General features: G+C 39.3%; 1 pseudogene; it reads left to right on the top strand.

Moving 5' to 3' along the window:
- Positions 1-3,837: 3,837 nt before the first annotated feature.
- LOC139191814 (uncharacterized) lies at positions 3,838-6,652 on the top strand (annotated as a pseudogene).
- Positions 6,653-12,214: the final 5,562 nt, after the last annotated feature.

The following is a 12,214-nucleotide window of genomic DNA, read 5'->3' as shown; positions in this document are numbered from 1 at the left end:
AGGATTTTGGGTATCTTGGCTTAATCCGCAGGGAACCGGGCCCTAGAAACAGAGGGGGCACATTAATCAGTACGCCTTGTGGATGACTGTCCTAGAACCTTAAAGCTGCTACTGAGTGCTCTAAGGTAGCTTATTATTTGTAGAAGATTGCCTACGGCTTGCCCTTCGAGCGGTAAGCCGCGTTAAACTTATACAGCTGCACATTCATATGAAAGGTTAAACAAGTTAACGCGCATACATAGAGCTTCATCCATTGCCGACATGCTACGCAATCGATGAGCTTCACTTCTGCCAAAGCATAGAACAACCTACACCAAGTCCTAAAGTGTTGTGATACTTACTACATAACCTACGAAATTGGGAAAAGCTAAGGTTAACAGCCTAGTGGTCATGCAGACTTGTCTGCTTTTATAAGTAAGGTGTCCAGCTGCTCTAGCCTAGGCATCAACTTCTTCGACTACTTTACCAATGGAAGCCTCAAAAGCAAAGGAAAGTAAGTCTTTCATAAAAATAGAGAAGGTTTGGAAGTCTTTCCCAGCAAACTCGAAGGTAGGCGACCTACCAAAGAGATGATCTACATAACCCAGCTTGTACAAATCGGCTTGACTCTGAACAAGTAAAGCCTCGAGCCTGGCCTTTTTACATTTCAGCTGCCCATTCTCATTAGGCAGATCAACACGACGCGCTACAGCTAATCCACTTCTTTCTTCAAAACTTTTGTTGATCTTTAGTGCACCTTTGAAGTCCAACACTTGGGGCTTAAGCTTATCGACGACCTTCTTGAAGTGGATCACTTAGTTATAAGCAGTAATAAACTTTTCATCCTTTGCATAAACGGCGGAATGAAGCTCAGAAACGGCACTCTCAAGATCTTGAATCTAAGGTATGTAACATCTGATCTCATTTTTTGCACTTTCATACTTAACTTGGATCACGTTAAGCCTAGTCTTCTAGTTAAGGATCTCTTGGATAGTAGTCTCAAGCTGCAGAGAAGTGAGGGCAGAGATATTAGACCCATTCAAAGTGACGAGCTCAGATTCCAACCTCTTGATCTTCTCGGCAGAAAAATAAGCTTCGGCTACCACAGCCTTTCCCACATCCTCGACAGCCTTGGTATCTTCTTGGTCAAGGAGCATAGACTCGGTTGCTAGAATAGTCATCTTCTGCATCATCGTAAGTAAAGCAATCTTCTTATACTTGGTCGTATGCTTCGTAAAGGAACTAGGGCAAACAACCCATTTAACATCATCGACAAACGTGACACAAGCATCCATGTCTTCATGTAGATCTGGTTTTAAAAACACACAGATCTCAACAGCCTCCCCAGAAGCGGGCATAATGGATTTCTCATAACTTCCCATGCGAGCAGTTTCCTTTTTCTCAGCAAGTGAATCAATCTCAGCAGCAGGAAGAATGGGCCTTGGAGCCACTTTAGTAGCAGAGTCCACATTATCGCTTTTCATAGTAGCAAGCATCTCTAAAAGTGAATCGAACTTAGTTCCTAACGGATGTCTTAGTACAAACTTCGGCACTGGAGGCATGACAGAACCTCTACGCTAAAGTAATCTTATCAGTGATCGTACTAGTCATTTTCGGCATGGCAGGCACCACAGGCTCAGATCTAGCAGCCTTAATTTTCTTCCTATTGAAAGAAGTCAAATCAATCATAAGTCTTTCGACAGCAGGCAGACCCTCATGAACAGCGGAGGAAATCTTTAGTTTTTTCTCAATCGGCATCTCTTAAGCAGGCAGGGAAAATCTTTTTTTTCAACCATCATTCATAGTATGTTCCACGACAACGATTGGACGAACCAATGCATCCGCCTTGATCGTCTTTATTTCCTCTCTTGGAAGCAGCCCATCTTTCTCCCAGGAAATAGGACAAAGCAGCCACCACCATTCACGGTACTCAGTGGGAGAGCTCAACCCATGATGGATTTTCCCTCATTTTTTCTCTCAGACCAATAGGCAGAAGGCCTGCATGCCCAGCATTCGAGTAACCAATGAGGCTCGTGACCTCCTTATTTTTTCTTAATTGTCGGTATGGCCTGCGTTAGGTCTAAAAGCCTAAAAGACATAAGCCATGTAACTTACCTAGCACTGCACCCCGGCGCCTCAATCTGCGACCCCAGCCTCACAGTTGCCCTTGGCTCTAGCCAAGCTGAGCAGCTCAAGCAGTGGTCCCTGCCATAACACTCATCGACCTATGCCCAGCCGACTCCTAGCCCCTGCCAGCAGACGTGTCGCACCACCTCGACGAATGCTCCATGATAGTACTATCCAAGAAAAAGACAAGAAAAATTAAAACTTTCTGAACTCAGTGCACTGCTGAGAATATGACAAAAGCAACGAAATACAGTCATTTGCACGGGCAAGTGTAGAAGATTGCTAGGGGAGAGGGAACAAATATCCTCTACACTAGCGGAGCCAATGCGGGGCATTAGGCTCTCTTGACCTCAATAGATTTGTAATTTAATCCCTTTAAAAAAACATTTGATCTCTTTAAAAAAAATATTTGACCCCTTTAATAAACTTTTCAATTTTGTACTACCCTCTTCCTTTCTCACGATATCAGAAAAGTGACTTTTCCCAGAACTTCACACCAGAACCCAGCGATCTCTCTTGCTATCCAGGTTGCACTTTTCCGGTTCGACGTCCTTCCTCTGGTAAGTTTCTCTTATCTGAAATTTCATTATTTATTTGTTTGGGTTGTTAAATTTGGGGAGGGGAGAATCTAAGTGAAAGATGGGTGGGAAATTTGAAACCATCATAAGAAAAATTCAATCAATTCACTCATGTTAATTCCTATATTGTAATTCTAAATCAAAATGAATAATAACAATAGAAGATTTTAACATACGATGAAGTTGTAGCAAGAAAAAGATAAGGCAATCAAATGGAAAATAAAGGAATAAGACAAATTCAATCACATGTAAAATGAAATATGAATTGCATAATTGAATGGATTTATAACTGAACCCAAATGAGAAACTTACCATAGGAAGGAGGTCTAGGACCTTAGGTGTCGGCAAAAAAAAAAATTGTGGGGTTTACCTTAAGGTTTGTGGACAAAAAGAATTAGGGAAGGAGGTTTGGGACCCTAGGTGTCGGCAAAAAAAATTGTGGGGTTTGTATTTGTTGAGTTTGAAGTGTTTGTTTGTATATATCTTTCATAGAGAAACAACAACACAAGAATACAAGATATATAGGGCCAGGTGTGATCAACACACCGATCACCCTTGAATCACTCCTACACGGCAGCTCTATAAAACATGGAGCAGAAAGAAGGTAAGGCAAAAAGCTTCTGACCACCCTAGAAGTATGGGAAAGAAGATACAAGATCTGACTAGAAGTAAGGTGACAACTACACCCTAATCATCAACCTAACCAACAACTCCGGATACCCACTCTTGACTTTTATTAGATGATATGGGGTGACTGATGCTGCACTACACATACTGATGGTGCATTGCGCATACTGATGCTGCACTACACATACTGATGTTGCATATGATTGATGCTGCATATGGAATACCCACTCTTGACTTTCAATAGTATTGGTCTGTGAAAGTTGATTGTGGGGTTTGTATTGCTCTGTGAAAGTTAAATTGTGGGGTTTGTATTGCTATGGAACTCTGGTTTTTTTTTTTGTCATTAGTTAAATTTGGGGGTGGGGGAGGGGGGGGGAATTGAACTTGGGTGAGGTGGGAGTTTTCTTGGCTCTAGTGCCACTGCAACTAAGCCCCCATCCTCTGTGAACTCTGCTTCTCCGTTGTTGTTAATTTGATCAAATTTATATTATGTTGTTGACTTTTTTTGGTATTATTTAAAACAGTTATGGAGAGGTATTTTAAGAGAAAATCAACCGAAGATAACCTCTCACCCTCTACGGATATTCCTGAAAGTTCAAATGAAAATAACATAGAAAGTATATTGGCAAATCTTCCAGGAGATCCTGGGCTTCAACTCCGGATATTGGAATATGATCCAAATATTAGAGATCAAGTCCGAAGAGCTTATTTACAAAGGGAATTGGTTCAACCTCGAACCCATCAATTTCCATATACGTCATTCGCAGGAGTACAATGTCGTTTCAATCTGAAATGGTTCAATGACTTTCCTACTTGGTTGAAGTATAGCATATCCAAAAATGCTGTTTTTTTTTGTCAAAGTTGTTATCTCTTCAAGCTAGAGATTCCGGACCAAGCAGGTAATGACAATTTTACTAGGAAAGGTTTTCATAATTGGAAGAAAAAATGTCAACTTCGAGTTCATGTTGAAGGTCCTAATAGTGCTCACAACCAAGCTTTACTTCATTGTGAAGCTTTAATGAATCATAATCAACATATTCAAACAATTGTCCATAAGCAGTCAGATCAAGCACGTATTGATTATCGCACTCGTTTGAATGCATCACTTGATTGTATTCGCTTTTTATTGCGACAAGGTCTTACTTTTCGTGGTCATGATTTCTTGAGCTTTTGAAGTTTCTTGCATATCATAATGAGGGTATTAAAGATGTGGTGTTTTAAAATGCTCCTGAAAATCTCAAGTTAACATCACCTGATATTCAAAAAGATCTTGTGTATGCAGAAGCATGTGAAACCACCAATGCTATCATGTTTGATGTTAGTGATGATGCTTTCTTTTCTGTTTTGGTTGATGAATCACGTGATATATCAGTCAAGGAGCAAATGGCAGTTGTACTTCGCTATGTGAATACCAACGGACAAGTAGTTGAAAGATTTGTGGACATAAAGCATGTTCCTAATACCACTGCTTTTTCACTTAAAGAGGCAATTGATCAATTCTTCTCTATAAATGGATTAAGCATATCTAGATTGCGTGGACAAGGTTATGATGGGGCTAGCAATATGCAAGGTGAGTTTAATGGCCTTAAGACACTTATTTTTAAAGAAAAAAAATGCATTTTATATTCATTGCTTTGCACATCAACTTCAACTTGCTCTTGTAGCCATGGCGAAAAATCATATTCAAATTGGCTTTTTTTTCTCCTTGGTTAATAATGTTGTTACTATTGTCGGAGCATCATGTAAACGTCGAGACATGGTTAGAGAAAGACAACAAGCCAAAGTTATGGAAGCTATTCAAAATTATAAGCTTCCAAGTGGGCAAGGCTTGAACCAAGAAACTAGTCTTAAACGTGCCAGTGATACACGTTGGGGCTCACACTATGGTACCTTGGTAAGCTTGATTAATATGTTCTCTTCTATAATTGAGGTGCTTGAGATGCTTGTAGATGATGGTGTAAGTCTTGATTTAAGAGGTGAAGCATATATTTTGTAGAATCTTTTGCAATCTTTTGATTTTGTCTCTAGTCTCTTTCTGATGAAAGAAATATTGGGAATCACAAATGTGTTGTCACATGCATTGCAAAAGAAAGATCTTGATATAGTGAGTGCTATGGCTTTAGTCAAAGCTTGTAAGCAACAACTACAAGCAATGAGGGATAATGGATGGGATGCTTGGCTTGATAAAGTTTCTTCTTTTTGTGGCAAGCATGATACTGATATTCCTGATATGAATGATATGTTTGTAGCTCGAGGGAGGTCACAGCGTAGAGTTGAAATTTTGACAAACCTTCATGACTACCGTGTTGATCTCTTTATTGATGTTATTGATAAGCAACTTCAAGAGTTGAACATTCGTTTTAATAAGACAAGTACAAAGTTGCTTCTTTGTGTTGCATGCTTAAGCCCAAATGACTCATTCTCAACTTTTGACATTGAAAAGTTAGTTCGACTTGCTCAATTTTATCCAAAAGATTTTTCTAATATGGAGTTCACATTTCTTGAAGATGAACTGAAGAATTATATTTTTGATATGCGTTTGCATAATAAATTTTCTGCGTTGAAGGAATTAATAGCCTTGCACAAAAGTTGGTGGAGACAAAGAGGGATAGATAGTATCCTTTGGTGTACTTGCTAGTGAAATTAGCATTGATTTTACCTGTTATGACTGCTTCAGTTGAAAGAGTTTTTTCAGTGCTGAAAATTGTGAAAAATCCACATCGTAATAGAATGGGTGATCAATGGTTAAATGATAGTTTGGTTGTGTACATTGAGAAAGAGGTATATGATTCTATTAATAATGATGTTATAATATGATGTTTCCAAAATATGAGAACACGTCGTGGACAATTATAAATGAAAGTATGATCGATTTTTGAAAGCTATTTTTTTTACCCCATTGTCTTAAATTCCTGACTCCGCCACTACGATCAACCACATCATCTTGTCAAAGAGCAAATCAATTAATTAATCAAATCCACATTTTGTTCGTGTTGTTGGATAAATCATGACAACAACAAAATAAATTTGTCCAATCTGACTTGGAGACGTGATAACTTTGCTCATAGATTATTGATTTCTAAAGAAACAAACAAAATAGATGATTGAAGTTGTCGATCTCCCACTCGTGCAAGAAGTTAGTTTAAACCATATTTTGTTTCTCTTTGAGATCTTGCAACTAATCAGCAATCTGCATGCGTGAACCAATCAACCTCTTCTCAAGAAGCGTATGGAACTCCAAAATATGCAATAAGTACAAGAAAATTAGCAAAACGTTAAATAGCTGTACTATTGCGTTTTTTTGTTTACAGAAATATGGCGTTCCAAATGATATGGAGTAATGCCACATCAAATTATTTGCCATATTTAATTTAGCAAATAAATGTAGCATTGTTAAAAAAAAAAACTACGGTCTAGTGATATTTATCTTCATTTGTAAGTGGCGAATTTGAACTACATTATTACTAACTCATTCCTCTGATAATATTATTTGTTCAAAAAAAAAAATCATATGAAGTGGAATTCAATAATGCACTTTATTGAAAACATTAATGCCCTCTTTCAAATGCTTTCAAAGTGCTTTCTTTTCTCGTTTTTTCCTTTTCAAATTGGGGATATTAGAGCATTTATGAAGAGACGCAATTTGAAATGTAAATTTTTGCATCTCATTTACCTTCCATTTATATTTTAAAAAAAAAAAACTTTACATCTCATTTACATTTCAATCACATCTTTGGACGATGTAAATGTGAATTATACTCCAATAAGAGACGTGTAATAAAGGGCCAACTTAATCAATCTATAAGCTTCATTGTTATCAAAATGTGGAATGTATCATGTGTGTGTGTGTGTACACAAATTGTTTGGTCCCAAAATAATATTTTGGGATGAGCCTATGAGTTTCCTCGGTCCAATAAGAAGCATCAGGAATATCCTTATTTTTGAGCCTGGTCCAGTAGAGTTCGGCCAAATCCTATCAAAAGATGGTTCTGCTTGGATAAGGGTGAAGTGGTCGAATCCTAGTACAATAAGTATTCTTCAGAAGCTAAAAAGGCTTTGAATCAGAAAAGATGTCAAAAGTCAAGGGTTGAATCTGAATGATTAAGGAGCTTGGTTCGAAATCCTATAGGAGTTAGAATTGGTCGAAACCAAATCAGATTAGGATGAGGAATTCCAGTCCGAGTAAAATTCTAACTCAATCATCAAGGAAATTGCTACTATAAATAGAGAATAGAGTGCATCATTCAAAGCCCTCCAATTCAATACACAACTACCCTATGCAAACCTCTCAAACATCTTGAGATTTTTATTTTCTTTTTCCATGCCAACACATCTTCAATTTGGATAAGCAGCACTGAAGCCGTAGAATCAGTCGACTGATGAGCATCTTCAGTTTGGATAAACATTACTGCTTCGAAACCGACTGATTATCCATCCAAGTCTTGGTCAACAAGGATTTTTGAGTCCTTGTTGGAAAAGGTCATCTCATCAGCCTTTTCGGCGAAGTGAGGTATTACCAGGCTCGGCACATTGAAAGCCGAGTTTATTTTATGATTGGATATTTGCAGACGACCGAACCACATTTACAATCAAGATACTTATCTCTTTTTGAGTATTTGTGTCCGTACAGTCTGATACCAGTCCGGCGTACTTATATTTGCACAAATATAATTACTGAGTTCGAACCTGGCGCCGATGATTTGTGAACTTTGAAGAAACTAGCAGCCTTGCCTTCAGGCTCTAGAACCCAAAGGTCGAGACGAGTTTTTTCCTCAGCCACAATCGCAAGACACAGAAGTCAACAGCGGGCCCAACGCCACATCAACATATTTTACTCCCCGGTCGAGCTTAGCTAACGAGTTGGCACGCCCCTATTCGACCGAATGACGTAGTTAGCTTATTAATTAATCGGCATGTGCACCATGTAGGCTAGGTAGTTTTAGGGTCAACATTTTGGCATGCTCGGTGGGACCCAATGCTAAAGCTATGAAGTTCATAACCATTGAGACACAGTCAATAAAAAAGAAAACAACTATAGGTAAATCGACTACCAATGTAGCACCTATAGTTCAAAGTTCAGTCCAAAGTAACGCGTCACATGCACATGATCTTCCTATTGCCGTGACACCTGAAGCCACATGCACGGTTTGTCAAGAAACATAAATTAATCTCGGCAGTCAGAACCATGATGTCGTGGTCTTCACCTAGATTACCAGGGTGGCAAAAAATGGTTTTATTGAAGGCCTGGTAGAGGATTGCAACAACGATAATGAAATCTTCGTGCACCGTCTAAATCTTTTTTCTAACGACGGTTAGAAGAACAATCTTGGCAGTTTGAGCAAATTTTTGGCCGAGAGATGAATAGCGTACTTGAAGCTGTGCGTGAGAACAACTCGGTGAATAATAAGTTGCTTGAAATTCTAGTTAACAAAGCTCACGAGAATGAGCTCGTCGATCAACCCAAGCAGCACCCTTTTTTAAACAATGCCCCTTTGGGATGGGAAAGGCTACTGCCGGTATAGGCTGAAGTAGAATTCACTCAGCCCAGGATGATCGATCTTGAAAAAATATACAGTGAGCCAAACACCAGTTCGGTTGAATTTGGCCGAATAACAGAAACGACATCTGTGGATATGGTTGAGGTCTAGAGAATGCTCGATTCAGCCTCGAAAAAATGGTTGAAATTCCCAAAGTTTATCCATCCATATCCAACATTTGTCGAAAGGTTTGAATATCCCCGAGGATTTAAGATCCTAGATTTTAGTCTCTTCGCTGGGGAATCATCTTTGTCCTTATTAAAACACGTGGCTAGATTCACTGTCCAATGTGGAGATGTCAACAATGATTTCCATAAACTACAACTGTTTAATTTCTCGTTAACAGACACAACGTTTGCATGGTACATCAACCTTCCACCGAATTCTATACAAAATTAGGATGGACTGGTTGAGAAATTTCATGAGCAATTTTATCGACCAGGAATGGAAGTGTCGGTATCTTCTTTGGCTATGATGGCTCAATCATCTGATGAGTCACCAATGGAATTTCTTACCAGGTTTAAATCAGCTAGGAATTGGTGATGATTACCCTTCGCCAAGGTCGAATTTGTTAGGCTCGCCCAGAATGGCCTAGATGTGGAATACAAGAAGAAATGCTTGAGGGCAAACTTTCAAGGTATGTATAAGTTAGCTCAACACGTCGAGCAATATGATTATTTGCTCAAAGAAAAAAAAATCTCGAACACTCCAACCCGTGGGATGATTTATAAGAATCCAACAGTAAGTTATGCATCAGCCGGGAGTGACAAATCCCAATATGTCAATATAGACGCGGTCGAGATAGTGATTGACAAACCTTATGTATGCAAGGCACTGGCTCATGCTAGTTCTAAAGACGTCAAAACACGCTCGGCCTATATTGAAGCAGCCGTAAAAACATCAAGGGTATATACTTTTGACATCACCAAGGCTGATGTTATCTTCAACCAACTACTACTTGCAAAAATCATTAAGCTTCGGCTAGGGCATGACATTCTTAAGGCTGAAGATTTAAAAGGGAAAACATATTGCAAGTATCACAACTCAAATAAACACAAGACGAATAATTGCGTCGTGTTCCGTGATGCTATTCAAAGTTGGATCGACAATGGCAAACTGAAGTTCCTAGAGAAAACGAAAATGTTGGTTGATGCTGATCCTTTTCCTTCGACAACGGTGAGCATGGTAGATGCCCATCTTCCGAAGGAAGAAAAAAAAAAGGAAAAGCTGAGTATATCCCAACATACCATATCCCAAGATAGAATCCCTAGTAGCGTAAGAATATCAATTTCTCATCCCAAAACGATCTGCCTAGTTTATTCTTGAATTAAGCCTGTAACTGACTCCTATTTAGATAAGTCTGAAAGCCCAATCATCCTATGCAGTAGATGCCAATCATAAGTCATCATAGTTGAGCAAAAACCGCACAAACCTTCGGCCAAATCACCACAACCCGCACTTACGATTTCGACGAAACCTCAACCAATGCTCGGCTCTGGTCAACACCAACAAAGGATTTTTGACAGACTTGGCCCTCAACAACAGAATTACAAACTGCCTTCAGCTAGATGGTGACTTTATTTCAACGGACTGTTATATGATGAGGATTACTATGTACATAACTCTAGAAATTCAAGTACATCGACAACCCAGCGTACCTTCAAACCACCTGAGCCACATGACAACCGTTGGTATAGTTACAACCCTCTACCGGCTCATATACCATTATATCTAAGTCCAAGAAACATTGGCGACAAAGGATGGATTGCATGGCCCGTCGGCAAGTGGCTCAAGAAGTTTCAGTCACAGAAAGGAAGCCTAAAGAAACTATAAAAAAAAAAGGATAATCGACAAACATCGGCGATCATGATCGAGTTTCTTCAAGGGAAGAAAGTAATTGATTGCAATTTTGAAACCGAGATTGAAGAAACCGAGAAACAAATCAAACTTCTCCTAGAGAAATAAAAGCTCGTATCGAGCATTTCAGGAATGAGGCCGAGAGCAAATTTTCTCCATTACCGCCACAAGAGCCATTGATTAAAGTTCTATAAAATCATCATCCATCATTTTTTGGCGAGGCTCCAGAATACATACGGGAATTTCACAAGTAGAATTTGGTAAATGACCTATGCGGCCTCCCAAAGGCATGTCAGGAGTTTCTCGCTTTAGCTTTGACCAGCTCCATCGCCGAACAAATTATCCAAAAATGGTATGATTTAGGGATAAAGGTCAGATTCTAACACTTTCACGAAGCCAGTGTTCACGGCTTCGACGTCGACCTATACACTGATTTAGACCTTGCAGACCTCTCGTTCTCTTCAGATGATCTGCAATATTTGCGACATCATTTTGAGGTTTTCTCGATCGTATCCTTATTTAGCCTCACGGTCGAAGAGATGAAGCAAGTTAAAAGGTTGGACGCCTATTTGGACATACGAGATGCTTGCATCACATATCGGAAGCGGGTTGCGGATACAAAACTAAGTCCTAAGGATAGCAGAACCAGTTGCTGAAGCCGAAAATGAAACGGATACGCCAGGTACACCAGGTGCACATATTTTACATGTGGTTCAAGACAACGAAGTTGGTCTGACCAAAGATCAACATATTCTGCCAAACTATCCAGAAGATGGAGATCGCGACCCAATGGGGCCCTCAGTCCTCGACAACATGGAAATTAGCATGGTCCATGTCCTATCTGCAGAATCCAACCATATCTCAACCAAGATTTTTAGATGGTGATGTAGTTGTTGAAGAGACCATATAAGTAGACTTCATGGCTATTGAAGAGGTCAAACCAATTAGCAAAGAGGACAAGCTCCGAATAGCCTTAATTGAGTTATTTCCCTGCTCTTCAGCCATCAACCTTCATCACCTAAAGCCTTTGTACGTAACAACTCATATTGAAGGATATTCGATATCCAAAGTTTTCGTTGACTATGGGGCAACAATCAACATCATGCCTATTTCTATAATGAAAGCTATGCGACGCTCTAAAGATGAACTCATTCCATTTGGCGTAACCATGAGTAGCTTTGTTGGCGATAAATCTCAAACTAAAGGGGTTCTACCTTTAAAAGTAAATATCGCAGGTCAAAATCATGTGACCGCATTTTTATAGTGTATTCAAAGACCCAGCACAATGCATTGTTCTATCGTGATTGGATCCACCAGACTATCTCTTCGTCACTATATCGTGTCCTTATTTTCTAGGAAGGTAAATCGGTCGTAGTTCATCCGGTCGATAACCAGTCGTTTGAAGCTAACATGATTCAAGCCCATTATTACGACGACCAGATCGGCTAAATCATTTTACAAGGCTTTAACAAATAAGTAAAGCCGACCAAAATCTCTATCCAAAAAGCC

Source organism: Malus domestica, chromosome 15 (assembly GCF_042453785.1).
Source record: "Malus domestica chromosome 15, GDT2T_hap1".
NCBI lineage: Eukaryota > Viridiplantae > Streptophyta > Magnoliopsida > Rosales > Rosaceae > Malus > Malus domestica.
Note: the sequence above shows the minus strand (reverse complement) of the source record. Positions and strands in the feature narration are given on the sequence as shown.